This window comes from Physeter macrocephalus, chromosome 17 (assembly GCF_002837175.3).
Source record: "Physeter macrocephalus isolate SW-GA chromosome 17, ASM283717v5, whole genome shotgun sequence".
Taxonomy (NCBI): domain Eukaryota; kingdom Metazoa; phylum Chordata; class Mammalia; order Artiodactyla; family Physeteridae; genus Physeter; species Physeter macrocephalus.
The window spans coordinates 36595946-36601925 of record NC_041230.1 but is presented as its reverse complement, the minus strand read 5'-3'; the positions used below and the strand labels follow the sequence as shown (position 1 = coordinate 36601925).

The 5980-nt window shown below is 47.2% G+C and overlaps 2 pseudogenes; both read right to left on the bottom strand.

Moving 5' to 3' along the window:
* Positions 1-3524: 3524 nt before the first annotated feature.
* On the bottom strand, positions 3525-4193 carry LOC112065192 (ferritin light chain-like; annotated as a pseudogene).
* A 677-nt stretch (positions 4194-4870) lies between these two features.
* LOC102994834 (ferritin light chain-like) lies at positions 4871-5539 on the bottom strand (annotated as a pseudogene).
* Positions 5540-5980: the final 441 nt, after the last annotated feature.

The window sequence follows — 5980 nt, the reverse complement described above, 5'->3', positions numbered from 1 at the left end:
GCCAAAACCTTAAGATCTGCACTTAAGATCCACCACTGCAGAGGATCACAATTCAGTCCAGGAAGATATTGTGTGCATTTTGCAGATCCCACACTAAAAAGTTTAGCAATTTCCTCTATTGAGATTAACAGACAGATCTTCTTACAGGAAGTAATTGGTCTATAGTCTATTCCTTTGTATGTGAGACATGGACAAGTTGGATATTGTTTCAGATTAATTTCCCTGAGCTACATGTACCTGAGAGTTCCACTAATTCTTTGGTGGGGGGAATTGGTACTAGAAATGTACAGCAGTGATGTGGGCTATTAGTTGTAGTTTGTCTGATGCATATTTGTTAACATAAATCAGATACTAAACTCTTTTAATGCTTTCCATATTGTGGATTCAGTCATTTCCTGTCATTATGTTATTAGTAAAGGAATCCCTCCAGATTTGTAAAGATGGATATTTAAGACTAGTAAGCTTAGCTGAATATGTGTCCAAGTTCTCTAACCCTCAATGGGAAAACTAGGCAAGCAGTGCCATTTCACAGAATATAGGAGAAATGTATTCTTTTGGGGAGAGCACCTAAAATAAGTGTACCCCAATCTTGCACACTTTAGGGTGGAGAAACTGGTGTGTTAAAGTCCACGATCAAATCACAGTACAATTAACTATAGACATACAAATACAAAAGTAGAGATACAAATGGATCCCAGAAAAACGTAAAACAAAAATCCTGTATTTCTCCTTGGACTCATTTCAACTACACAATGCAATTATTAAGAGCACGGACACCGAAGCTAGGCTTCTAGGGTTTAAATCCCAGCTCCGCCACTTACTACCTGTGTGACCTTGGGCAAGTCGCTTAACTTCTCTGTGCCCCATATTCCTCTTCCTTGAAATGGAGATGACAATAGTACCGACAATCAGAAGGTTGCTGTGAGGATTAAATCTGTTAATATTTCTAACACATGTAGAACAGTGCCTGGCACATAATCAATGCTATATATGTGTTTGTTAAATAAAAACAGATGAACTCCCAGCAGCATTTCTCAAATTTCAATGTGCACATGAATCACATGGGGATTTGGTAGTAAGGCAGACTCTGTAGGTCTGGGGTGTGGCCCAAGATCCTGTATTTCTAACAAGCTCCCAGGTAACGCTGATGCTCCTGGCTTATGGCCATACTTTGGGAAGTGCGGGGTCTACGTGCTTCAGCTTGATGGGGGAGGGAAGGATTCAGGTGTGACTCACCCGCTCTATTTAACTTGCTCCCCAACAGCTGTGGGTGGTTGAAGGTGAACTCTTGGAGTCAACCTCTTGCAGCTGCTACAAGAGGTTAAGCCCTTTAACGCTCATGCTTGTTACTCTAGGACCCAACCACTTTTAATCACCAATGACATTCAGTCATCTGGCTTCACTTTGAATAAGAGAGTGGTGAGGGGGTGGAGAGTCAAATCCCACTAACGGAGCATCTTAGTGACCAGCCAATGTCTCCCCTTGTGAATGTGGGCCTCTCCATAGTAAGTTTCTTGGGAGTTACTATGCAGAAATGATCCGTCTCATCTCTGCTTTGAGCCACTTTAGCAAGTGCTCGTTTTGTGATCCTGCTTTGATAATTTCCAGGCCCATGGAAGAGACGTGGCAGAGGGATGAGACCACCCCTCACAGCACTGAGAAAAATGGTTCACTCCCTACAATCAAACTAACATTCTGGTTATTTGTTTTTTGAATGCATGTTCTACAGCTAGCTTCAATTTGCCATCCACCAATTAAGTTGATGTAAGTTTATTTCATTGCCTCTTGATACACTGCCATATTTAAAGCATCTGAAAATGGTTTCAGGAAAACTAGAGCCCAAAGCATAGAAAAGGCCCAACTTGTTGAGCTAAAGAACTCAGGGTGAATCAGAGAACGATCTGTGCTGTGGTCGTGTTTATTGCGTCCTATTACAGCTGCCAGCTCAGCATTCAGGGGCTCTCCTGTCTATCCGTGGTCACCTGGGCCTCAGGTGGGTGACTGTGCCTACTTGGTAGGTGGTAAAGACAGACTGTGGCCTTATGACTTGACTGACCAACTGTACATGTTTAAGAAAGTGTTGCAAACTTACTAGAAAATTAACATATTTTTCAAAGTAAGCATGCCTAAAAAAGCGAAGGAGAAATTACTTAAAGCAATCATAGATAACATTGAAAAATGAATCATTAGCAAAAACCAAATTTTTACAGAAAACAAATATTTCACCATGATTTGGTACCTTTCGTTGATGCCCACCCATTATTAATCGCTGCTTAACTGCACCCTGATATTTTCTCAGGCTCTTGTATATGCTTTTCTCCCCCATCTCTTCTTCTTTAAAAAATGTTAGCTCCTTATTTGTTTAATTGACATAATTAATAGGCAGTGAAATGCACAGATCTTAAGATTACAGTTTAATGAGTTTTTGCAAATGCATGTTGCCACGTAACCCACATCTCTGTCAAGACACAGAACCTTTCCATCCCCCCCAAAACATTCTACCTGCCCCTTCCAGTCCACCCTTCCCCCACCCACTTCCTCCTGGCTCTCAGGAAAACATTGCTCTGATTTCTTTCAACAGATTAATTTTGCCTGTTCTAGAACTCCATATAAATCAAATTGTGCAGGATGTATTCTTTTGGAGCCGGCTTTTTTCAGCATCATGTCTTTGAGGATCATTTGTGTTGTTGCATGTATCAGTAATTCCTTCCTCTTTATTGCTGGGTAACTTCTGTTGTATGATTATAACTCCATTTTTTATCCTCTCACCTGTTGAAGGACATTTGGGACATTTCTAGTTTTTGGCTATTACGAACAAAGCTGATATGGATATTCTTATTCAGCTCTTACTGTGCACATTTTCATTTCTCTTGAGTAAATACAGGCAGACTTCATTGTATTGCACTCAGCTCTATTGTGCTTCGCAGGCACTGGGTTTTCTACAAATGGAAGGTCTGTGTGGCAGCCCTGCAGCAAGCAAGTCTATAGGCGCCGTTTTCCCAACAGCGTCTCCTCACTTCATGTCTCTGCGTCACATTTTCGAAATTATTGCAACATTTTAAGCTTTTTCATTATTACATTTGCTATTGCGCTCTGTGATCAGTGATCTCTGGTATTACTGTTGCAAAAAGATTATGACTCACTGAAGGCTCAGATGATGATTAGCATTTTTTAGCAATAAAGTATTTTATGGGTTTTTTTTTTTGCGGTCCGCGGGCCTCTGACTGCTGTGGCCCCTCCCGTTGCGGAGCACAGGCTCCGGACGCGCAGGCTCAGCGGCCATGGCTCACGGGCCCAGCCGCTCCGCGGCACGTGGGATCTTCCCGGACCGGGGCACGAACCCGCGTCCCCTGCATCGGCAGGCGGACTCTCAACCACTGCACCACCAGGGGAGCCCGCAATAAAGTATTTTAAAACTAAGGAATGTACCCTGTTTTTTTAGACATAGTGGTATTGCATACTCAATAGACTACAGTATAGTATAAACGTAACTTTTTTTTGGCTACTGCAAAAAACTTTATTGTTTACGTTTGGTCTACCGCTTGGGAGAGGGCTCCAGGCTGGTTGAAAAGCTGCCTAGTAGCTGCGGAGAAAGACTTCAGGCAGAAGCCTTCACCAGGGGGATGCCAGAGGGGCCTCTCAAAGGCAGCTGGGCTCTGGATGCTCCTGCTCGTGCTTGAGGGTGAGCCTTTGGGAGGAGATCCTGGCGCGGCCCAGCGTAGGGACCAGGCAGCCTGCGGAGGTCGGTCATGTGGGCACCCATCTTCCTGATGAGTTTCACCTGCTCCTCCAGGAAGCGGCTCTCCCGGAAGTCACGGAGCTGGGGGTCTGCGCGGGCAGAACGCAGGGCGTGCAGATCCAGAAGAGCCTGGTTCAGGTTCTTCTCCAGGACCATGGCGGCTTCCATAGCGTCCTGGGTTTTGCCCCACTCATCTTGGGACGGCTTCTGCAGTCCTGGAAGAGGGCACTGCTGCTGCGCTGGGTTTGCATCTTCAAGAGACGCTCAGAGCACTCCAGCTTCTCCTCGGCCCGTTCGCGGACAAAGTGGCCCACGCTTCCAGAGCCACACTGTCGCGTTCGAAATAGAAGCCCAGAGAGAGGTAGGTGCGGGAGGCCCGCAGATGCACATAGACCAGGTAGTGGATGGCAGCTTCCACCTGTGTGAAATAATTCTGATGAATCTGGGAGCTCATGGTTGACGGGCAATTAGGAGCTAAGCTCAAAAAATGGTGTTGGCTGGTCCCGGAGGCTGAAGATAGCTGTAGAGGTTGGTTCTGAAGGTGACTACTGGAAAAAATGTTGGAGGGTGGTCGGAAGTTGGAGGAGGGGAGTGTCCCTGGGTCTGTTCTGTCCAAACATTGTTGAAGCAAGAGACAGATCCGCGGACCACTGAGTGCACTGCCTTACCTGCGCCGGGAAACCAAAAATTTGTATGACTTGCTCTGCTGAGATACGGGCTTTATTGTGGTGGTCTGGAACTGGACCCGCAATATCTCTGAGGTACGCCTGTAGGTAGAAGTGGAATTTCTGGGTCCTAGGGCAGGCGAATGCTTAACGTTATGGGGAACTGCTAGACGGATTTCCGAAGTGGCCATTTTGCCTTCCTGACGTTATTGTACCAGAGTCCTGTAGCTCCACATCCTTATCGGAATTTGATGTTGCCCGTTTTTAAATGTCAGCCATTATAGTGTGTGCCCTGCATCGGCAGGCGGACTCTCAACCACTGCACCACCAGGGGAGCCCGCAATAAAGTATTTTAAAACTAAGGAATGTACCCTGTTTTTTTAGACATAGTGGTATTGCATACTCAATAGACTACAGTATAGTATAAACGTAACTTTTTTTTGGCTACTGCAAAAAACTTTATTGTTTACGTTTGGTCTACCGCTTGGGAGAGGGCTCCAGGCTGGTTGAAAAGCTGCCTAGTAGCTGCGGAGAAAGACTTCAGGCAGAAGCCTTCACCAGGGGGATGCCAGAGGGGCCTCTCAAAGGCAGCTGGGCTCTGGATGCTCCTGCTCGTGCTTGAGGGTGAGCCTTTGGGAGGAGATCCTGGCGCGGCCCAGCGTAGGGACCAGGCAGCCTGCGGAGGTCGGTCATGTGGGCACCCATCTTCCTGATGAGTTTCACCTGCTCCTCCAGGAAGCGGCTCTCCCGGAAGTCACGGAGCTGAGGGTCTGCGCGGGCAGAACGCAGGGCGTGCAGATCCAGAAGAGCCTGGTTCAGGTTCTTCTCCAGGACCATGGCGGCTTCCATAGCGTCCTGGGTTTTGCCCCACTCATCTTGGGACGGCTTCTGCAGTCCTGGAAGAGGGCACTGCTGCTGCGCTGGGTTTGCATCTTCAAGAGACGCTCAGAGCACTCCAGCTTCTCCTCGGCCCGTTCGCGGACAAAGTGGCCCACGCTTCCAGAGCCACACTGTCGCGTTCGAAATAGAAGCCCAGAGAGAGGTAGGTGCGGGAGGCCCGCAGATGCACATAGACCAGGTAGTGGATGGCAGCTTCCACCTGTGTGAAATAATTCTGATGAATCTGGGAGCTCATGGTTGACGGGCAATTAGGAGCTAAGCTCAAAAAATGGTGTTGGCTGGTCCCGGAGGCTGAAGATAGCTGTAGAGGTTGGTTCTGAAGGTGACTACTGGAAAAAATGTTGGAGGGTGGTCGGAAGTTGGAGGAGGGGAGTGTCCCTGGGTCTGTTCTGTCCAAACATTGTTGAAGCAAGAGACAGATCCGCGGACCACTGAGTGCACTGCCTTACCTGCGCCGGGAAACCAAAAATTTGTATGACTTGCTCTGCTGAGATACGGGCTTTATTGTGGTGGTCTGGAACTGGACCCGCAATATCTCTGAGGTACGCCTGTAGGTAGAAGTGGAATTTCTGGGTCCTAGGGCAGGCGAATGCTTAACGTTATGGGGAACTGCTAGACGGATTTCCGAAGTGGCCATTTTGCCTTCCTGACGTTATTGTACCAGAGTCCTGTAGCT